Source organism: Eleutherodactylus coqui, chromosome 9 (assembly GCF_035609145.1).
Source record: "Eleutherodactylus coqui strain aEleCoq1 chromosome 9, aEleCoq1.hap1, whole genome shotgun sequence".
Classification (NCBI taxonomy): domain Eukaryota; kingdom Metazoa; phylum Chordata; class Amphibia; order Anura; family Eleutherodactylidae; genus Eleutherodactylus; species Eleutherodactylus coqui.
This window is the reverse complement of record NC_089845.1, coordinates 11,859,396-11,883,827: the sequence shown is the minus strand read 5'-3', so window position 1 is coordinate 11,883,827 and position 24,432 is coordinate 11,859,396. Positions and strand designations below refer to the sequence as shown.

At 44.5% G+C, this 24,432-nt stretch overlaps 1 protein-coding gene and 1 long non-coding RNA gene across 8 annotated transcripts in view; both read right to left on the bottom strand.

The window, feature by feature from the left end:
• LOC136578925 (poly(rC)-binding protein 3-like) overlaps positions 1-24,432 on the bottom strand; it is a 645,331-nt gene that overhangs the window by 142,572 nt on the left and 478,327 nt on the right. The window lies entirely within an intron of this gene.
• On the bottom strand, positions 18,476-21,298 carry LOC136578926 (uncharacterized). The gene is made up of 2 exons (XR_010786688.1): positions 19,294-21,298; positions 18,476-18,821 (listed from the first exon to the last, which is right to left on the bottom strand). It is a non-coding gene; the product is annotated as an uncharacterized lncRNA (long non-coding RNA).

The following is a 24,432-nucleotide window of genomic DNA, read 5'->3' as shown; positions in this document are numbered from 1 at the left end:
GGAGGGGGTGGGGCAAGAGCAGAGCTAAGCTCCGCTCTGTCCAGCCCACTGCCATTGCTGGCTATAAACAAGGGGTGGGGAGGAGGCAGGAACTTAGCTCCGCCCCATCCCACCCATCCCCATTGCAAATCGCTCGGAGGGGAGGAGAAAAGCAGAGAGCCAATGAGGGGGAGGGAAGGGGGGGGGGACTGCTCAGATAGAAGCATAAATCAGACGGCCATGAAAACGCTGACTGGTATATGCTAGTGTAAATAAGCCCTTAGAGGGAACCTCTGGCTGGAGGTTCTGCTGCAGATCTGGCAGAAATTGCTGAACGAAAAAGCGCTACATGCAGCGCTTTTTCTTTCATCCAAAAGCTGGGCAGCTGGGCAGAAAGTGGGTATACACCATTGTAGTCAATGGCATCCACTCGGCGTAGTTTGGTTCCGTCCAGAGATAAGACTGTTTAGCCATGGGGATTCCCCTGTACAGAGGACGACAGTGGAATCCCTGTGCAGATGTGCAACCCGCCTTTCCTTTTCTCTCTGAACTGTGAACGAATGTTACATTTGTTTATGTGTTGTTAGTTTAGTTTAATTGTGACTGTCTATAGTTAATAGGAATACAGCTAAAATTTAAAAAAAAATCACCAAAAACGTCTGAACTGCATGGTAACCAATGCTAGAAGTCTGACCAATAAGGCAGATGAACTAGAAGTAATAATATTTGAGGAAAACTACGATATAGTGGGAGTACCAGAGACCTGGTTGGATGAAAACTGTGACTGGGCGGTGAACTTACAGGGTTACAGTCTGTTCAGAAAGAATGGCAAAAAGCAGAAAGAAGGAGTGGTGGCATTTATGTAAAATCCTGTTTAAGGCTGCATTCCCACGAACGTATATCGGCTCAGTTTTCACGCCGAGCCGATATACGTCCTCCTCATCTGCAGGGGGTGGAGGATGGAAGAGCCAGGAGCAGGAACTGAGCTCCCGCCCCCTCTCTGCCTCCTCTCCGCCCCTCTGCACTATTTGCAATTAAAGGAGGTGGAGCAGGGGTGGGGCTAATTCTCTGAACTTAGCCCCGCCTTCGCCCCGCCTCTCCCCATTGCAAATAGTGCAGAGGGGCGGAGAGGAGGCAGAGAGGGGGTGGGAGCTCAGTTCCTGCTCCTGGCTCTTCCATCCTCCCCCCTGCAAACGAGGACAATGTATATCGGCTCGGCGTGAAAACCGAGCCGATATACGTTCGTCTGAATGCAGTCTAAAGCACACATTACAGGAGGATATATGAGAGCGAGATGAACGCGTGGCATCTCTATGGGTAGAAATATATGTGAAAAACAACAATATAAAAGAAAAACAACAATAAAATCCTCATAGGTGTTTTCTATAGACACCAAATATAACAGTAGCTACTGAAAATCTATTACTGAAGCAAATAGATGGAGCAGCAAATCACAAAGAGGTAATTATTAGAGATGAGCGAGCACCAAAATGCTCGGGTGCTCGTTACTCGAGTCGAACTTTCTGCGATGCTCGAGGGTTCGTTTCGAGTAACGAACCCCATTGAAGTCAATGGGCGACTCGAGCATTTTTGTATATCGCCGATGCTCGCTAAGGTTTTCATTTGTGAAAATCTGGGAAATTCAAGAAAGTGATGGGAACGACACAGAAACGGATAGGGCAGGTGAGGGGCTAAATGTTGGGCTGCATCTCAAGTTCCCAGGTCCCACTATTAAGCCACAATAGCGGCAAGAGTGCCCCCCCCTCCCAACAATTTTTACTTCTGAAAAACCCTCATTAGCAAGGCATACATTAGCTAAGCACCACACTACCTCCAACCAAGCACAATCACTGCCTGAATGACACTCCACTGCCACTTCTCCTGGGTTACATGCTGCCCAACCCCCCCGCACGACCCAGTGTCCACAGCGCACACCAAAGTGTCCCTGCGCAGCCTTCAGCTGCCCTCATGCCACACGCTGGCCTCATAGCCACACCACCCTCATGTCTATTTATAAGTGCGTCTGCCATGAGGAGGAACCAGAGGCACACACTGCAGAGGGTTGGCAGGGCCAGGCAGCGACCCTCTTTAAAAGGGGCGGGGCGATAGCCCACAATGCTGTACAGAAGCAATGAGAACTCCAATCCTGTGCCACCTCCGTCAGGAGCTGCAAACGTGGGCATAGCAATGGGGAATCCATGTGCCACACAGTATTCATTCTGTCAAGGTGTCGCATAGCTCAATCCACACTGCAAGGGGAAAGCCGTCAGCGCTCTGCCCTCTACCCAAGTCAGTCAGTGCCTTTGTGCCAGACAGGTCAAACACCGCAATGGGAACTAAGTTTGCACCAACAGCATAGGTGGGTCCTAGGAAACCCAAAACATGAACCAAAAATTGATCTGAGCGGCCAAACATGGCAGACTTGCACCGCGCCCACGACATAGGCCTCGGCCCACAGATTCAGCAATCCTAGGCTGGAAGCGGACTTTCACTGCACCCAGGACATAGGCCTCTGCACAAACCCTCAGCAATCGCGTGCCTACAGCGGACTTCAATGCTAGCGCAGCTGTGCACGTCTCATTAGCGTTGTATTGATCCTGTAGTTTGTCCCAATGCAGTGCCCCGGATAGTAGAGCTAATGTCAGATTAAATACAGCTGGGCTTTGGCCCACACTGCATGCCCCAGTCCAACCGGGGTTCTTTATAAATAGACACAGGCAGGTACAACTCTGTGTGGACCAACAGCATGGGTGGGTCCCAGGAAGCCACCTGCGGTACATAAATAAATCCCATTGCATTGCCCAGCACAGCTGAGGTAACATCAGATTAAATGCAGGTGGGCTTCGGCCCACACTGCATGCCCCAGTCTGACCAGGGTTTTTAATACATAGACACAGGCAGGTACAAATCCCTAATATGAAGTCCGTGTGGACCAAAAGCATGGGTGGCTCCCTGGAACCCACCGGCGGTGCATAAATGTATCCCATTGCAGTGCCCTGCTCAGCAGAGCTAACGTCAAATACAATACAGGTGGGCTTCGGCCCACAGTGCATGCCCCAGTCAGACTGGTAATATGTACCTTAACAGTAACTGCGTGGGTGGGAATGTGGTGGCGACTGCGGACCTAGTAGCGCGGTTTTATTTAGTTGGTTTTCGGAATGTGGCCAGGATTAAGTGGGCCGTGGCGGGGGGATGGTGGGGGGGGGGGGGGGCTCTCTTGTTGTGTCGTTAAAGGTGAAATTCTTGGACTGCCACCAGACGGACCAATGCAAAGGTATTTGCCAAGAATGCTTTCATTGTTGGAGGAGGAGGGGGATGTTTTTGAGGCACTACGTGTCCTCTCCACGTGTCCGTGGTTATATGCACCTTAACAGTAACTGCGTTGGTGGGAAATGGCCTCGCCGCCATCATGTCTTTGGGAAGCCTCCGTTTCCACACCCCAGTGACATAGCATTAGCAGCGGTATAGGCAGAGCCCAGAATTAGTAACATTTCAGCGGTAGCATTAGGTACAGGCCCCAGTAACAATTCCGAAGCAGCAGTACAGGGGGAGCGCAGTCTTAGTTCCATTTCAGTAATAGTAGCACTCAAGACAGGTCCCAGTAACAATTCTGAAGCAGCAGTATAGGGGGAGCACAGTATTAGTTCCATTTCAGTAATAGTAGCACTCAAGACAGGCCCCAGTAACAATTCCGAAGCAGCAGTATAGGGGGAGCGCAGTCTTAGTTCCATTTTAGTAATAGTAGCACTCAAGACAGGCCCCAGTAACAATTCCGAAGCAGCAGTATAGGGGGAGCACAGTATTAGTTCCATTTCAGTAGTAGTAGCAGTCAAGACAGGCCACAGTAACATTCCCGTTGCAGCAGTTTAGGGAGATAACAGTCTCTTTCACATTTCTCACATTTCAGTAGTTGCAGTATAGACAAGGCCCCAGTTACATTTATGTAGCAAAAGTGTAGGCCAACCCCACACACCTTGCTGTACCATGAGTGCAGGCGAAGCCCATAAAAATTACTAGGATTACACTGTAGGCGAGGGCCCAAAAAAATTGGTGTACCAACAGTACAAATGTACCTCAGAAAAATTGCCCATGCCCAACCAAGAGGGCAGGTGAAACCCATTAATCGCTTTGGTTACTGTGGCTTAATTTATAACTAGGTCTGGAGGCAGCCCAGTTAAAATAAAAATTGGTTCTGGGGCAAGATTCAACGCTTTAATGAGAATTGAAACGTATAAACATTGTTTACAAAAGTAATATGACTGAGCCTTGTGGGCCTAAGAAAAATTGCCCGTTCGGCGTGATTACGTGAGGTTTCAGGAGGAGGAACAGGAGGAGGAGGATGAATATAATACACAGATTGATGAAGCTAAAAGGTCCCCGTTTTTTATGGTGATAGAGAACGATGCTTCCATCCGCGGGTGCAGCCTACGTATTGTTTAGGTACCGCTGCTGTCCGCTGGTGGAGAAGAGAAGTCTGGGGAAATCCAGGCTTTGTTCACCTTTATGAGTGTAAGCCTGTCGGCACTGTCAGTTGACAGGCGGGTATGCTTATCCGTGATGATTCCCCCAGCCGCACTAAACACCCTCTCTGACAAGACGCTAGCCGCAGGACAAGCAAGCACCTCCAGGGCATACAGCGCGAGTTCAGGCCACGTGTCCAGCTTCAACACCCAGTAGTTGTACGGAGCAGAGGTGTCACGGAGGACGGTCGTGCGATCGGCTACGTACTCCCTCACCATCCTTTTACAGTGCTCCCGTCGACTCAGCCTTGACTGGGGAGCGGTGATACAGTCTTGCTGGGGAGCCATAAAGCTGTCAAAGGCCTTGGAGAGTGTTCCCCTGCCTGCGCTGTACATGCTGCCTGATCTCCGTGCCTCCCCTGCTACCTGGCCCTCGGAACTGCGCCTTCTGCCATCAGCGCTGTCGGATGGGAATTTTACCATCAGTTTGTCCGCCAGGGTCCTGTGGTATAGCATCACCCAGTAATCCGTAGTGGCCAGAATGCGTGAAACGCGAGGGTCACGAGAAAGGCATCCTAACATGAAGTCAGCCATGTGTGCCAGGGTACCTGTATGCAACACATGGCTGTCCTCACTAGGAAGATACCTTTCAGGATCCTCCTCCTCCTCAGGCCATACACGCTGAAAGGATGACAGGCAAGCAGCATGGGTACCTTCAGCATTGGGGCAAGCTGTCTCTTCCCCCTTCTCATGCTCCTCCTCCTCCTCCTCAATGAGATATAGACATGAGGGTGCTCTGACTATCCAGCGACATACTGTCTTCTAAAGGTCTACCGCGTGGACCCATTAATTGTGAGATGAATCTGGGGACCCCAGAAACTTGCCTCTCTCCTAATCCCGCAGCAGTAAGCTGCAATACACCTGGATCAGGAGCTCGGCCTGTGCCCACACCCTGACTTGTACCTCCACGTTCTCGCCCCCGTCCACGTCCGCTAGGCCTACCCCTACCCCTCAGCATGGTGTATTACGAGTAGAGCAGAAACAGAACGCTGTAATTAAATGTGCCGTTTATTGGCCTGTGGTTGGAGGCTGACTTCGCGTACGGAACGCACAGCAGAGCCAGGAAACAATTATGCGCAAGGCTGGGATTGATCAGCGACTACTACCAACAGCAGAGACGCAGTGAACTGAAGACAGTGATAGGCAGGCCAAATATAGTATATTTTTACACTTTTTGGGAAAAAGCCCACTGCCTCTGATATACACTGTATTTCGATTTCCTTGTTGGAGGCTGACTTCGCGTACGGAACGCACAGCAGAGCCAGGAAACAATTATGCGCAAGGCTGGGTATTAATCACCGACTACTCCCCCCAGCAGAGACGCAGTAAACTGAAGACAGTGACAGGCAGGCCAAATATAGTATATTTTTAAACTTTTTGGGAAAAAGCCCACTGCCTCTGATAGACACTGTATTTCGATTTCCCTGTTGGAGGCTGACTTCGCGTACGAAACGCACAGCAGAGCCAGGAAACAATTATGCGCAAGACTGGGTATTAATCAGCGACTACTACCCCCAGCAGAGACGCAGTAAGCTGAAGACAGTGACAGGCAGGCCAAATATCGTATATTTTTAAACTTTTTGGGAAAAAGCCCACTGCCTCTGATGTACACTGTATTTCGATTTCCTTGTTGGAGGCTGACTTCGCGTACGGAACGCACAGCAGAGCCAGGAAACAATTATGCGCAAGACTGGGTATTAATCAGCGACTACTACCCCCAGCAGAGACGCAGTAAGCTGAAGACAGTGACAGGCAGGCCAAATATAGTATATTTTTACACTTTTTGGGAAAAAGCCCACTGCCACTGATATACACTGTATTTCGATTTCCCTGTTGGAGGCTGACTTCGTGTACGGAACGCACAGCAGAGCCAGGAAACAATTATGCGCAAGGCTGGGTATTAATCAGCGACTACTACCCGCAGTAGAGACGCAGTAAACTGAAGACAGTGACAGGCAGGCCAAATATAGTATATTTTTACACTTTTTGGGGAAAAGACCACTGCCTATATAGCCAGTATACCTCTTTCCCTGCCTCACCAGTACTGCCCCTATACTGAGTAAAATGACTGCAGACTGAGGACGCTATGGTCTGCACGCCCGATATACAAAAAAAAAAATCGTGCAACACTGCTAAAAGCAGCCTCAACAGTACTGCACATGGTCAGATGTGGCCCTAAGAAGGACCGTTGGGGTTCTTGAAGACGAATATAACACCTAACACTCTCCCTATAGCAGCTACAGCAAGACAGCACTTTCCCTGATCTCTGTCAGCATGCATCTGTGGCGAGCCGCGGGCGAGGCAGATTTAAATACTAGGGTGTCATCTGATCTCCCCAGCCACTCACTGCAGGGGGGTGGGATAGGGCTGGAATGTCACAGGAGGAAGTTGTAATGCCTTCCCTGTGTTTCTATTGACCAGAAAAGCGCGCACATTTCTCAGGTAAGGAAATGTAATGGAGTCGAGCACCGCTTGGTGCTCGTCTCGAGTAACGAGCATCTCGAACACCCTAATACTCGAACGAGTATCAAGCTCGGACGAGTACGCTTGCTCATCTCTAGTAATTATTATTGGGGGCTTTAACTATCCGAATATAAACTGGGAAGCCAAAAACTGCATATTTCATAAAGGTAACAAGTTTCTGTCAATTACTAAATTACCCAACTTGTACAGGACCTGACTAGAGGGACGGCCATTGTGAACATAATAATAACAACTCACAGATTTGACAGAATAACAGGGGTGCAGGTCGGGGGGTACCTGGGAAATAGTGACCATAATATAATAAATTTCAATTCGTCTTTCAAGAGAGAATTTTAGAGGGGACCTACAAAACTACTAAATATTAGGAAGACAAAGTTTGACCAGCTCAGAGATGCCCTTAAGCTTACTAACTGGGACAATGTCCTCAAAAATGACAGTACAGACAATAAATGGGAAATGTTAAAAACATCCTAATTACTTACTGTGAGCGGTTCATACCTTACAGCAATAAAAGGAAAATTTTTAGGAATAGGAGAAAACCCATGTGGCTCAATAATGATGGGGGGCAACAAACAGCAAAAAGAAAGTGTTTACACTACCAAAACAAGAAGGAAGCGAGGTAGCACTAAAAACCTGTTAGAAAACAAATTTGTAAAAATCAGATAAAAGCAGCAAAACTGGAGACAGAGACCCATTTCCAAAGAATGTAAAACTTACCGCAAACTGTTCTTCAAGTATATAGATAGTAAAAAGATTAATACTGAAAGTGTTGGCCCTTTAATAAAAATTGTAGGGAAAATTGTAGAGAGTGATGAGGAGAGAGCAAATCTATTAAATAGCTTTGATGAGAGGCAGAATGATGAAGTAAACTCTTCACTAAATGTTACTAGTCTAACCCAGGAAGAAGTGTAGCTGCTTTAACCCCTTCATGACATGGCCTATTTTGGGCTTAAAGGGGTTGTCCCGCGGCAGCAAGTGGGGTTATACACTTCTGTATGGCCATAATAATGCACTTTGTAATATACATTGTGCATTAATTATGAGCCATACAGAAGTTATAAAAAGTTTTATACTTACCTGCTCCGTTGCTGGCGTCCTCGTTCCCATGGAGCCGACTAATTTTCGCCCTCCGATGGCCAAATTAGCCGCGCTTGCGCAGTCCGGGTCTTCTGCAGTCTTCTATGGGGCCGCTCGTGTAGAATGCCGGCTCCGTGTAGCTCCGCCCCGTCACGTGCCGATTCCAGCCAATCAGGAGGCTGGAATCGGCAATGGACCGCACAGAAGCCCTGCGGTCCACGGAGACAGAGGATTCCGGCGGCCATCTTCAGCAGGTAAGTATGAAGACGCCGGACCGCCGGGATTCAGGTAAGCGCTGTGCGGGTTGTTTTTTTAACCCCTGCATCGGGGTTGTCTCGCGCCGAACGGGGGGGGGGTTAAAAAAAAAAAAACCCGTTTCGGCGCGGGACAACCCCTTTAAGGACGCAACAATTTTTGGCGGATTTTCTTCTCCGTTTATCAAAAGCCATAACTTTTTTATTTTTCCGTCGACGCGGCCGTATGAGGGCTTGTTTTTTGCATGGCGAACTGTAGTTTTTATCGATGCCAATTTTGGGTACATAGACTATATTGTAAAATTTTTTTTTTTTTTTAATGATAGCAGAGAGAGAAAACGCATCAATTCTGCCATAGATTTTTTTATTTTTTTTTTACACCGTTAATCATGCAGCATAAATGAGACTTTCCATTTTTTCTGCAGACCGGTACGGTTACAACGATACCAAAATTCTAACTTTTTTTTTAGGTTTTCCCACTTTTCTGCAATAAAAACCCTTTTTTTTTGGAAATCTTTTTTCTATTCTAAATTGCTGCATTCAAAGTCCCGTAACTTTTTAATTTTTTGATGTACAGAGCTCTATGAGGGCTTATTTTTTGCGAGACGAGCTGTAGATTTTTTGATTACTTTTATTGCGTTTTTAGTGAGACAAAATGCTAAAAATGAGCATTTTGCCTCAGTTTTTTAGCTTTTTTTTTTTGCGTTTTTTTCAGTGCACAGTCAAAAGCATGTGCAACTTATTGTACGCATCGTTACGGATGCGATAATACCAAATATGTGGGGTTTTATTTTTTTTTTACCTTTTTTTTATGCTAATCTGAGAAAAAGCATAAAAAATGGTTTTTTTACTCTTTTTTTTACATTTTTTTTAATTCATTTTTTAAATCTTTCTTTTTTTTACACTGCTTGTGTCCCTCTGAGGGACTTTAACCACTGCCCTGATGATCGCTGTCATAAGGCATGGCAGAGCTACTGCTCTCCCATGCCTTATCGCTCATACAGCGATCTCAGGCATAGGCAATACAGGACGCCAGTGTCTGGCGTCCTGTTGCCATGGTGACAGGCCGGGCTCTCGCGATGACATTGCGAGTTCCGGCCGGAGACACAGAGGGAGCCGCGCTCCCTCTGTAAACTCTTTCCCTGCCGCGATCTACTTAGATCGCGGCAGGGAAGGGGTTAACAGTGACGGGCGCATCTCCGATGCCCCCCCGCTGTTGCAGCGAGACGCCGGCTGTGACTGACAGCCGGCTCCCGCTGCGGGATAGCGCTGGATCATATGTGATCCCGCGCTATCTCCAGAACGTAAGTTTACGCCCTGTTGCGGGAAGTACCCCGCTCCCAGGACGTAAACTTACGCCCTGCAGCGGGAATGGGTTAAAAAGATTAAAATAGACAAATCGCCGGGTCCTGATGGCATACATCCCAAGTTTTAAAGAGAATTAAGTAGCATGATATACAGACCCTTGTTTCTTATATATTTATGCATTCTATAGGGACAGGGTCTGCACCACTGGATTCGCGCATAACCAATATAGTGCCTATATTCAAAAAGGGGTCAAAAAGTGAACCTGGAAACTACAGGCCAGTAAATCTTACTTCCACTGTGAGTAAAATGTTTGAAAGGTTTCTAAGAGATGCTATCCTAGAGTACCTGAAGGAAAATAGCTGTATAGCTCCATATCTGCATGGGTTTATGAGAGCTCACTCCTGTCAAACCAACCTGATCAACTTCTACGAGGAGGTATGTTCTAGAATGGTCCGGGGAGTCACTGGATCTTGTGTATCTGGACATTTCCAAAGCGTTTGATACTGTACCACATAAAAGGTTGGTATATGAAATGAGAATGCTTGGTCTGTGCGGGAAAGCGTGTTAGTGGGTAAGTAACTATCTTAGTGCTGCAAAGCACAGGATGGTTATAAATGGTACAGACTCTGGTTGGGTCTCAATAGGGCTGAGGTCAATACTCTGAATGAGCCCTTCGAAAATCCAAAATAGTAACATGTAATGCTAGAAAATTTATGTTGATCCAGAGGAACGGAAAAAAAAACCATGAAGTAGAAACTGATTCTTTCTAATTGCAAATCAGGCAATCAAAATAATCCCAGGATTTCTGACCCTTCTGAAATAATCAGTAATATAACATGTAATATTGTAACGCTCAGGAAAGGCACCCAGGCCCCTCTTAAACTCTTTTATGGAGTTCACCATTACCACATCCTCAGGAAGTTAGTTCCATATTCTCACTGCTCCTACATTAAAGAGCCCTCATCTATGTTGGTGTAGAAACCTTTCCTCTAGACAAAGAGGGAGCCCCCTCGTTCCAATCCGGGGCATAAATAAATGATGGTAGAGATCTCTGTACTGACCCCTGATATATTATACATAGTTATTTGGATGCTCCTTTGTTACAGTCCTGGGTATAATAGATAATAGGAGAGATCTCTGTACTGACCCCTGAAATATTATACATAATTTTTACAGCACCCCCTTGTTACAGTCCTGGGTATAATAGATGATGGGAGAGATCTCTGTCTTGATCCCTGATATATTATACATATTTATTAGAGCACCGCCTTGTTACAGTCCTGGATATAATAGATGATGGGAGAGATCTCGGTACTGACCCCTGATGTATTTTACATAGTTATTAGAGCACCCCCTTGTTACAGTCCTGGGTATTATAAATGATGGGAGAGATCTTTGTCCTGATACCTGATATATTATACATAGTTATTAGAGCGCCCCCTTGTTACAGTCCTGGGTATTATAGATGATGGGAGAGATCTCTGTACTGACCCCTGATATATCTATAAATAGTTATTACAGCACTCCCTTGTTACAGTCCTGGGTATAAAAGATGATGGGGGAGATCTCGGTACTGACCCCTGATATATTATACATAGTTATTAGAGCGCCCCCTTGCTACAGTCTTGGGTATAATAGATGATGAGAGAGATCTCTGTACTGACTCCTGATATATTTATACATAGTTATTAGAGCACCCCCTTATTACAATCCTGGGTTTAATAGATGATGGAAGAGATCTCTGTACTGACCGCTGATATATCTATACATAGTTATTAGAGTGCCCCCTTGTTACAGTCCGGGGTATAATAGATGATAGAAGAGATCTCTGTAGTGACCCTTGATATATTATACATAGTTATTAGAGCGCCCCCTTGTTACAGTCCTGGGTATAATAGATGATGGGAGCGATCTCTGTACTGATCCCCTGATATATCTATACATAGTTATTATAGCGCCCCCTTGTTACAGTCCTGGATATAATAGATGATGGGTGAGATCTCTGTACTGACCCCTGATATATTATACATAGTTATTAGATTGCCCCCTTGTTACAGTCCTGGATATAATAGATGATGGGAGAGATCTCTGTACTGACCCCTGATATATTTTACATAGTTATTAGAGCACCCCCTTGTTACAGTCCTGGGTATTATAGATGATGGGAGAGATCTCTGTCCTGATCCTTGATATATTATACATAGTTATTAGAGCACTTCCTTGTTACAGTCCTGGGTATAACAGATGATGGGAGAGATCTTTGTCCTGATACCTGATATATTATACATAGTTATTAGAGCGCCCCCTTGTTACAGTCCTGGGTATTATAGATGATGGGAGAGATCTCTGTACTGACCCCTGATATATCTATACAAAGTTAATAGAGCGCCTCCTTGTTACAGTCCTGGGTATAATAGATGATGGGAGAGATCTCTGTACTGATCCCCTGATATATCTATAAATAGTTATTACAGCACTCCCTTGTTATAGTCCTGGGTATAAAAGATGATGGGGGAGATCTCGGTACTGACCCCTGATATATTATACATAGTTATTAGAGCGCCCCCTTGCTACAGTCCTGGGTATAATAGATGATGAGAGAGATCTCTGTACTGACTCCTGATATATTTATACATAGTTATTAGAGCGCCCCCTTGTTACACTCCTGGGTTTAATAGATGATGGGAGAGATCTCTGTACTGACCGCTGAAATATCTATACATAGTTATTAGAGTGCCCCCTTGTTACAGTCCGGGGTATAATAGATGATGGAAGAGATCTCTGTAGTGACCCTTGATATATTATACATAGTTATTAGAGCGCCCCCTTGTTACAGTCCTGGGTATAATAGATGATGGGAGCGAACTCTGTACTGATCCCCTGATATATCTATACATAGTTATTACAGCACTCCCTTGTTACAATCCTTGGTATAATAGATGATGGGAGGGATCTCTGTACTGACCTCTGATATATCTATACATAGTTATTAGAGTGCCCCCTTGTTACAGTCCTGAGTATAATAGATGATGGGAGAGATCTCTGTACTGATTCCCTGATATATCTATACATAGTTATTAGAGCGCCCCCTTGTTACAGTCCTGGATATAATAGATGATGGAAGGGATCTCTGAACTGTCCCCCGATATATCTATAAATAGTTATTACAGCACTCCCCTGTTACAGTTCTGGGTATAGTAGATGATGGAAGAGATCTCTGCACTGATCCCTGATATATTATACATAGTTATTAGAGCACCCCCTTGTTACAGTCCTGGATATGATAGATGATGGGAGAGATCTCTGTACTGACCCCTGATATATCTATACATAGTTATTAGAACGTCCCCTTGTTACAGTCCTGGGTATAATAGATGATTGGAGAGATCTCTGTACTGACCCCTAATATATCTATACATAGTTATTAGGATGCTCCTTTGTTACAGTCCTGGGTATAAATAGATGATGGCAGAGATCTCAGCATTGTCTCCTGATATATCTATACATAGTTATTAGAGCACCTTTTTGTTACAGTCCTGGGTATAAAAGATGATGGAAAAGATCTCTGTACTGACCCCTGATATATCTATACATAGTTATTAGAATGTCCCCTTGTTACAGTCCTGGGTATAATAGATGATTGGAGATGTGAGGCTATATGTATATATTTCCATATGTTTTTTATGCTTTTATACCTGTATGCAAGTTCTATTCAATGCTAAATGAGAAAAACTTAATATGTCGCCTTACATCAGATATTCCAAAGGTTTGCAAGGCTGAGAGAGATGTGTCCAGAAATTCAGAGATGATACAGAACCGGACACGAAGGCTGTGTGCTAGGCTGTTTTCCCAGAAGCGCCATATCTAGATAACGACTGTTCAACTACGTATATAACTTTCACTGTCTCAGCCGGAAATCCGGACTTTACATATATGGTTATGCGGTGAATTTGAGCCAATGAGACCATTACCCATTCCTAGTGATGAGACCAAAGGGTATAAGACCCTTGGTAATCTGTAATAAAGTGTGCAGTCATGTCCCCGTGTGAAGAACTATACCAGACCTCCGTGTGTGGTGTCTCTTCTTTACCGCCGGCAGCGGGGCATTGGGGTGGGCCTGATTGGTGCTGTATGCAGAAATTTTCCTGACAGAGAGATCTCTGTACTGACCCCTGATATATCTATACATAGTTATTAGAGTGCCCCCTTGTTACAGTCCTGGGTATAATAGATAATAGGAGAGATCTCTGTACTGATCCCTGATATATTATACATAGTTATTAGATCACTTCCTTGTTACAGTCCTGGGTATAATAGATGATGGGAGAGATCTTTGTCCTGATACCTAATATATTATACATAGTTATTAGAATGCCCCCTTTTTACAGTCTTGGGTATAAAGGATGATGGGAGAGATCTCCGTACTTATCCCTGATATATCTATACAAAGTTAATAGAGCGCCTCCTTGTTACAGTCCTGGGTATAATAGATGATGGGAGAGATCTCTGTACTGATCCCCTGATATATCTATACATAGTTATTAGAGCGCCCCCTTGTTACAGTCCCGGATATAATAGATGATGGGAGAGATCTCTGTACTGATCCCTGATACATTATACATAATTATTAGGTCTCCCCTCAGCCGTCTTTTTTCTAAACAAAAAAACCCCAATTTTGATAAGCTCTCTGGGTATTGTAGTCTGCCCATTACATGTATTACTTTACCTTTGTACCCGCGCAAACTCCAATATGCCTTTCTTCAGTATTGGAGCCCAAAAACTGTCCACAATATTCCATATGTGGTCTAACCAGTAACTTACAATGTTCTCATAATGCGCCCCTAGACCTCTTTTGATGCCCCCATGACACTATTTGCCTTAGCAGCAGCTGCCTGACACTGGTTGCGCCAGTTAACTAAAATCCCCAAGTCCTTTTCCATGTCAGTGTTACTCAATGGTTTCCCATTTAGTATGTAATGGTGACATGTTTCTCCTCTGTCCATTTGCAGAACATTACATATATCAGTGTTAAATCTCATTTTCTACTTATCTGCCCAAGGCCCCAACTTATTCCGATCCTCTTTTAACCACATTTAATCCTCTGGTGTTAATTTTTTGTACATTTATATATCATTTGCAAACACTAATACTGATATGTTACTGTACAATCCAGCTTCCGCCCCTGCACCGACCATGCCGGGCGGCAATTCCTGCCGCCTGGGTTAGTGGTCGACGCGTCACAAGTGACGCGTCGCCCACTGATTGGCCTGGCCGCATCTAACCTCTGCCAAGCTCGGAGAGTCGACGGCGAGTGTGCATGTGTCCCCTTTCCCGGCTCACTTGCGCTCTTGCCAAGGACTCTCTGAGGAGGGCAGAGGATAGACACGGCCAGGTCGACGAGAGCACGTATGCACGCGCAGGAGCCGCTGGTGCCGGCCACTCAATCGCCAGGTAATCAGCGGAGGGAAGAACGACAACGGGATTAGGTGAGTTAGCTTTGTTTTTTTTCACTCTTTTCTTTTTACAGGGTACATTCTACAGGGATGCAGGTTAGTATACATTTTTTTATTTTACTGACAGAACCCCTTTAACCACTTACATACGTTTCTGCCCAGACCAAGCATTCTCATTTTATATACCAACCTTTTATGCGGCACAGTATCAAACGCTTTGGAAAAGTCCAGATACACAAGATCCAGTGACTCCCCGGACCATTCTAGAACTTACCACCTCATAAACACATGCTGATATGGAACAACACAGCTATTTTCATTGAGGCACTCTTAGAAACCCTTCAAACATTTTACCTACAACAGAAGTTAGAGACTTACCTGCCTGTAGTTCCCAGGTTCACTTCGTGTCCTCTTTTTTTTTTTTAAATTGGCATCAAATGTGCCTTACAACAATATTGTCAATATTGTGTCCTTAAACATAAGAAACAGCAGTCAGTCTATCACATTATTTAGAACCTGAGGGTGTGTGCCATTGGGACTCTGAGATTTGTCACTTTGAATCTTTTATAAGACGTTTCTGCACTCCTTCCTAGGTTAGGCTGATGACAATTAATGGAGAGTTTACCTTATCACTCTTCATTTTACTTTCCTCTGTGAACACAGTGGTTACAAAAAAACATATGTAGTAGATTTGCTTTGTCCTTATCATCCTTTACAATTGTTCCCTAATTGCTTTTTAATGGGCCAACACTTCCAGTTTTCTATCTTTTTACTGTTTATTTAACTGAAGACCAGTTTAGGGTAAGTTTTACTTTCTTTGGCAATGAGTCTTCCTATCTCCATGTTTGCTGCTTTCTTTCCTTTATAAGTACTTTATTTCTTTTCTTATAGGTATTTGGTGCTTTTTCTCTGCCTTCTTGTTTTAGTAGTTTTAATGCTTCTTTTTGTTGTTTGTTGCCCCCTTTACATCTTTATTCCTACCCCTTTTGTTCCTGAAAGTTATGAAGCGCTCACAGTAGCTATTTAAGATGCTTTTACAAATTTCCCATTTATTGCAACTACTCTCATTTTGAGAATATTGTCCCAGTCAATCGGGTTAAGGGCAACTCTAAGCTGATCGAACTTTGCCTTCCTAAGGTTTACTGCTTTCGTAGCTCCTTAACAATAAAGCATATCAAAGGACAAGTGGAAATTTATCATATTATGGTCACTATTTCCTAGGCGCTTTTAACCTGCTGCTTTGTTATTCTGTCAGGTCTGAAGGTTAATGTTAAGTTTAAATTGGCCATGCCTCTAGTTGGGTCCTGTAAAGCCTCATGTCCACTTGGAAATTCGGGCCCGTGTGGATTCTCCATGCAGAATCCCGCAGCGGGTCCCTCCTTTCCCACGGACATGAGGCCTGAAAATTGATTCTACTTACCTGTCTGGACGCTGCGGGTTCCCATCTATCGTGGCCAGATCTTCTTTCCTTCTGGCAGCGTGCCGCCTACATGTGCCGTGCACCCTTTTTCTTTTTTAACTCCTGCTCTCCCGTGGCAGAGCAAAAATTCAGCTGTGGGTGTACCGCGGATCCGGACGGCTTCCATAGGCTTCAACAGAAGCCTGCGGGACACCCGCTGAAAATGGAGCATGCTGCAGGTGATTTCCCGCACGTGCTATCCGCGCAGCAGGGAAAAATGACATGCGCAGGTATTTACTTACCTGCGGGTGTCCAATGCATCCCTATGGGTGCGAATCACGCGTGCGGGACACCTGCGCGGATTTTGTTATTCTAATTGTCCAGTGGACATGAGGCCTGAAAGTTGTGTAAAGTAATTCTCTTTACTGACAAACTTGTTACATTTATGAGATCTGCAGGTCTCAGTTTATTTATGAATCGTTAAAGTCTCCAATAATAATTATCTCATTGTGATTTGTTGCTTTCTCTCAGGCTGCTTTCACAAATCTGAAAAAATTGTGCAAGATTTGTGCAATGCGGGAAAAAATCACGCCACATCCTATCTTTGGGCATTCCCCTGGAATTGTTTTCAATTGTTTACATTGTTTTCAATGGGGCTGGAAAACACATCGCACGGCGTTCGCTGTACTTGCGAGTGCGATGAAAGGTTTCTCATTGAAAACAATGGGAAATACTAATCGATCCTCCGATTGCAACTCTACTGAGATGGGAATATCTGCGGGAATATCACATGTGCACGAGAGTGATATTGGGCCAGTTTCACGGGCCAATATTGAGCTTGCCGGATGAAACTAGCCTCAGTAATAGATTTTCAGTGGCTTCTGTTATATTTGGTGACCTATCGAAAACCGCTGTGAGGAATAATAAAAAAAAACAAGACATACGCGGTCTCCAACGGCTCTCAGTGTTTTACTGAAATGCTCGTGGGCAGGAGCCCTAACTCGCTTTGTCATTGGTGCCTATGTGCACCATGACGGGGGGGATCTCAGCAGCCCCTCCCAATAATCTGTCAACCCAATGCGTAGTGTCAAACTTCAGTGCCAGGAAGACAACACACTATTCAACATTTATGGTCTTTTTGACAGATTGTATTGTATGTCCCCATGATTATTAAGTCTTCCACTACCAGGACTTGTGTAGCCTGCCCTGCAGTCCTATCCCCCTCTCACTGGTGCATAGATCCCCCCGGGGGGGTCAGATGTTTTGATATATAGTTTGTATAGTTTGGAATTACAGAGCACATATGGCGATGGTTTTGATTGGTATTGCCGTTGGTCATTTTCTTTTTCATATGTATATATTGTTGTTTTATTCTGTAATTTTTACTTATCTTTGTAACTACTTTTTTACCATCTATGTCCCCCATGATGTTATATAAAAGACCTCTGGGGGCCATTCACACTGTCTTATTTTTTTTATTTCATATTTTTCCCCTGTAGCTGGGGCATCCATAGGAGCCCCAGTTACAGGGAAAACCTCCCCTCGTAGTGAGAATAGTCACTGGCAGAGATGACCAGGATCTGCTAGGACCTTGCAGCTCTGCTGTGATAGAAGGCACTCGGCGGTCACATGGTCACCAGCTCAAATAGTAACACTTCCGCTTACTTTCTGCACTACATAGTGCTAGGTAGCCTGTGTCTGACAGCCGAGTACCCAAACCTGCACCCTGCTTGATTACAGCAGTAGAAGCTTTAATCCTGCGCAGTACTTTTGCTATTGACCAAGATTAATGCCCAGAACCAAGCACCATAAATTTACCATGCTTGGTCCTTAAAGGATTAATGGCATTGGCGCAGTGTCGTGGCAGGCTGTAATGATATGATGTAATGCTTCTACAATGCTTGTCCTATGTGTGGTTCCCTTTAAACTCTTATGCCCAATGCTTTTGTTCTGCAGGCGAGAAAAACCCCACAATAAACCAAATAAAGGACATAAATGCAGTCTGCTTGTAAATTTTTACTGATAAATGCAAAATTAGCAAAGACGGTTTTTAATGGAATGCCAGAAGACAGTCATTTCTTGTGTCTACTCCCGCCAATACAGGATTATGACATGCTAGATGGGCCCTATGAGCATCCTATGAATCATCAGTCAAGTTGCTAGAAAGGATGCTTGGCACCATCTGCTGCAAAGAAAAGTGGAACAACTGGAGGCTCAAAGCCCGGCCCCTCCTCTGCCAGCTGCTGTAGCTCGGCCAGCGCTTGTTGTAGGCCCCTCAGCTGCTCTTGGAAGGGATACTGAAGGTGTGCAGCATGCAGTGTTCTCCTTGCAAGGAAAGTATCTTGTACTGGTGTGGGAGAAATAATGAGAAGTATCAGTAAGGCAGCAGTCTCACTGTATTCTCACACTGACACGTTTTATGCAATGAAAAATATAAAAATGTGTACTTTGACATATACATAGGCCTTCTTTTGTTTCAAAACATGTAGCCTAACGTTTGGCATACACCAAAAAAGCTGTTGGAACAGTGCCTCAGGGTGGATTCACACCGGTAATCAGCTTAGTTCAGGATTTCTGTTTTTTACCCTGTTGATTTGAAAACCGTGCAGTCGGCAGCGATACTTCCCTCTCCAAGAAACAGAAACTTATCCATTCGTTTTCCTTTTTTTAAAAATTCCATTTAAATCAATAAATGAAACAGGTCTGTTTATTTCCATTTCTCTGCCCCAAAAATGGAGCAGAGATGAAAACCCTGAATTGAGCCCTAACACAAGTGTGAGTTCACCCTTATGAAGGCTGATGATGCCTTTAGCACTTACCAGGCTCAGAACGGGCGCAGTATTCGCCACAAGCACCACCTCAGGCTCCTCCGCCAGGGGCTCGGGAGAATACTGCCCATGACATAGCTGCAAGGAAAAAGCAGGTCAACCAGATTTGGCAGGACAGCTTCCACCTAGCAGGGATTTGCTCCATGGTGGAAGGACAAGAGGTCATGCCGGTCTCCCCTGTCTGTCATTCGCTCTGTACCTGCAGTGTTCACCTGCTCTAAAAAAAAATGAAAGGAAAAGAATATTAGCAATGACAACACCCAAAGAAGGTGCACAAATTGCTGCAAATACAGCCTATTGGGGGAAAGTGTGTGTGTGTGGGGCATATGGGTGTTATCTATTAACAGACACATTTCCCTCCCCCTACTTCTACCCAATGAAAAAATATTAGCCAAAATCAATGGGCAAACTGCACCCCCACACTGCTATAGGGTATACCTAGCTGATCGTGGGGGTCTCACCGCTAATATCCCTGCTGATCCCAAAAATATGCCCTGCAGTGAACAGGAGCCTGAATGGAGTATTTGTTGTGCAAGTGCATTGGTATTCCGTTCACTTTCAATGAGACCGCTGAGATATCCGCGCAGCAAGCGCTCAGGTATTTTTGTTAACCCCAATTGAAATGAATGGAGTGCTGAAAGTGCATGCTTGGCCAGCACTTCATTTATTCTGACGTCACTGCAGGGGTGGCAGCAGCCCCTGCAGTGACAGGTAGAGGGTGTCTATTCTGTGGGTAGGCGATAACTAGGTAATTCTGGTATAACCTCTTTAATGTAATCTGATTTCTAAATCTATCCAGACCCCTTATATTAATATCACACCCCAGAATACAATGGCTCTATGTATTCAGACCCCACAGCCCTATATTTATAGCAGATCCCAGGCCAGACTCTTGAAGAGAAGACCCCCTGGCCATACCGCTTACAGAACCCATCATCCTCACTACCAGCTCCTGTTCAGCTCTGGCCATTGTTGTGTTGGGTGTATGAGGGGATGTTACGTGTCTGCATATCCTGATGCTGGAAGGTGTCATAAAAATACCAGCGCCCTAAGCTGAACAACTGAACACCAGCCAGGAGCCAAGAGGTGGGGTGAAAGTATACAGGCCTCTACCCATATATAAGAAATAATGCCTGATTTCTGGAAAAACAATAAAACACGGGGTGACTGGCTAGAGGAGGCAAAATGGGCATCGAGAAAACAGAACCAAGGGCTATAATGCAAACTTAGCAAACAAACCTACCTTTGTGCAACAAGTGTTTTTTCCTGCGAAAATCCCCTTGCTGAAGTATTCTTCATTGCGGCAGACAGGAATTAGTTGCAGGCAGCAGCTCCATATGTCTTTTTCCAGGCGAGACTAACTGCAACTGATGGCTCTTGGCTTTTACACAGTTCCTGTGTCATGACACCATTGCGATCATCCAATGCTTTAACAGCCAATGGTAAAGCATATAATGGGCATGTTAAAACCTCCGGCAATACGCTTTTTGATCTTCCAACAGAGGATCGTGGACTTCTCCCTTTGTATTCAATGGGGCCAGTGCTGCTGCCGCTGGTCCCATTAAGAACAATGGACGATATCGCCAAAAAGATAGAACGTGACGCAATTTTTTTTCTCACAACATGACAAGAGTGAAAACATAGCAAATGTAAAGGAAGCCATTGGAAGTAATTGGTTTCATAATTTTGCCTTCTCACTCACTCTCACATCTTGGGAAAATTGTGCAATTTTCTCACCCATGTGAAACCGGCCCAAGTGTTTTTAACCCCTTAATGACGCGGCCATTTTTCTTATTCTATTTTCGTTTTTTCCTCCCCCCTTTAAAAAAATCATAACTCCTTTATTTATCCATCCACGTCACTATATGAGGGCTTGTTTTTTGCGGGATGAGTTGTATTTTTCAATGGTGCTATTTAAAGTACCATATAATGTACTGAAAAACTTTTTAAAAATTCTAAGTGGAGTAAAATGAAAAAAAACCCCGACATTTTGCCATCTTTTAGTGCGTCTTGCTTCTACGGCGCACAAATGGCAACAAAAAAGACATGATAACTTTATTCTATGGGTCGGTACGATTACTACGATGCCAAACTTGTTTAGGTTTTTTTTTACCATACTCCTCTTTTTTTTTTTTAAAAGACATAAAATTTTTTTCAATTATTTTCTGTCGTCATATTGTGCGCGCAATAACTTTTTTATTTTTCCGTCGACGTAGTTGAGCAAGGTCTCATTTTTTGTGGGATGTCCTGTAGTTTCTGATAGTACCATTTTGGAATACATATGACTTTTTGATCGCTTTTTATTGCGTTTTTTCTGGGAGACAGGGTAACTAAAAAAGTGCATTTCTGGCGTTCTTCATTTTTTTTTTCGGACTACGTTCACCGTGCGGGAAAAATTATGTGCTACTTTGATAGATCGGACTTTTACGGACGCGGCGATATCAAATACATATTTTTAATTTATTATTTAGATTTTTTAATAATAGATATGGCAAAAGGGGGGTGATTTAAACTTTTACAACTTTTTTTTTTTTTTCAATTAAAAAAAAACTTTATTGATTCTTTTTTTTGCTTTACTTTGAAGTCCCCCTGGGGGACTTTAAGATGCGATGCTTTGATCGCTCCTGCAGTATGACGTAATGCTATAGCATTACGTCATACTGCTTTTTGACAGGCAGCCTATGAAGCCACCCCACGGGGACGGCTTGATAGGCAGTCTGCTAAGGCAGCCCTGGGGCCTTTCATTAGGCCCCCGGCTGCCATGATACGTGCATGGCTCCCCCGATCTCACCGCGGGGGGGGCCGCGCGGGACGATGTTCGGGGCATTTAAATGGTTAATAGCCGCGATCGGCCGCGTGGCCGCTCGCGGCTATTGCCCGCGGGTGTCAGCTGTTATAAAGAGCTGATGCCCGCACTGTATGAAGAGAGGTTGCCACGCAACCTCTCTTCATACATACCCCGACGCTCCATGACGTACCGGTACAATGTAACAATGAATAACAAAATAACCCTCCCAACACCCCCAGCACAATCCATATAACTCCAGGAGAAATAAATATCCCTACAATATGTAAGAATACTCTGACTTGAAATAAAATACAAATACATATATGGAGAACGTTCTGATGCACCTTACAAATAGTGCAAAGCATCCTCAAACCAAGATCCTCCATCCGCCATGCTTTACAGTTTATTGGGGATTTCGCCTTCTTTTCCCTCCAAACATAGCGCTTTGCTAAAAATTTCATTTTTGTCTCACCTGTTCAATCTTGATTTGCCAAAGATTCTGATTACCAGTCTTCCAATTAACTTTGGCCTCAGGCAATATATCGAGGGCAAAGCACAGGACTGTAGAAACTCTTATTCACAGACTACGTGTTGAACTGTTTTGTAATAAATCATTTAGTAGCATAATGGCTGGCCTAGTTTCAGTGTCACACCGCAAACCCTTGTCTCTTACCTTTCAAGGATGTGATTGGGACCATTTCCAAAAATATGGGCCAGTAGCTCATAGTGGTACAAGTAACAATGACATCTCAGCAATATGTTCGGGGGATCCTGCAGCCGCATGTGTTCCTTTAATGGTGGCTATCAAGAGGCAGCAGGATAATGCTCGATCGCACACACAAGGGGGTCACAGGAAGCCCCCACAAATTGTCACACTTCTGTGGCTGCCTGGTCGCCAGAATTATCGCCAATAAAACATACATGGAATCATTTGGGACACCATCTTTGACATCCTACATGTTTGTATGATCAAGAAGCTCAATTGCAGCAAATGTGGAATAATATGCTGTAGGATACCATACTAAATCTGCATACCTCCATGGCCACCCATATCACATCTAGCATCCTAGATAGGGGTGGTACAACAGGGTACTAGAGCCTCCATACTCACAAGTCTCACATCTTGTATCCAAGCTAGAGGTGGTACAACAGGGTACTAGAGCTTCCATACTCACAAGTTTCACATCTTGTATCCAAGCTAGAGGTGGTACAACAGGGTACTAGAACCTCCTTGCCTGTCCATATCCCATCTTGTATACAAGCTATAGGAGGAACAACAGGGTACTAGAGCCCTCATGCCCCCGTATCCCATCTTGCATCCAAGCTAGAGGTGGTACAACAGGTTACTAGAGCCTCCATGCCCTCCCGTACCACATCTTGTATCCAAGCTAGAGGCTGTACAACAGGTTACTATAGCCTCCATGCCCGCCCGTATCACATCTTGCATCCAAGCTAGAGGTGGTACAACAGGGTACAGGAGCCTCCATGCCTGCCCATATGACATCTTGTATACAAGCTAGAGGCGGTACAACATGGTACTAGAGCCTCCATGCCTGCCCGTATCACATCTTGTATCCAAGCTAGAGGCGGTACAATAGGGTACTAGAGCCTCCTTTAAAGTGTTCAGTTTTCCACAATAAATTATTCTTGATATTGTAATCACTTATATCAATGTTACAATTACACATAGAAAGTTTAATTTGATTTCGACAACTCCTTCTAGGGGATGTATTTTTTTTTACAATGAGTGTAGATATTAAGCACATATTAACACAGTGAAAACATAAATGTAACTAGGGACTTATGGTTGGATGACAGGAGCAGAGAGAGATGCTAACTGGATGATGAGGGGGATGATGAATATAAGGAAACTGCTAGTGGAGACTGGAACAGATGGTATAAAATCGAAATAACAACCAGAGAAATGTTAACCCTAGATGTCTCTCCCTAATATCTCCCTGACACTCTCTCAACACCAGTACCCACTATCTATAAACAGCCCTAAATTGTCTGCTTGGATGACCCTATCTAAAACACGATGCCTAAGAACATGCCGCCCAGACAAAGGCTAAAGAGACAAATGCTGGCAAGGCAGACAGAGAGAAACAAAGAAAGTTTAAAGAAACCAAAAACTAGGAAACACAAACTGGATTAGAAAATCAAGCAGCAGTCCACACTGATTGGACAGACTAGAAGTAGGTACTTGGAACTAGACTGTTGTCAGCTGATCCTCAGGGAAGCATTTGCATAGCAACTGCCTCAAGAATAACTTAGAAAACAGAAGAGAACTACGCAGAAGGATTTTGTATCCCTGCAGTGATGTACACTCTGATATTTAGCAA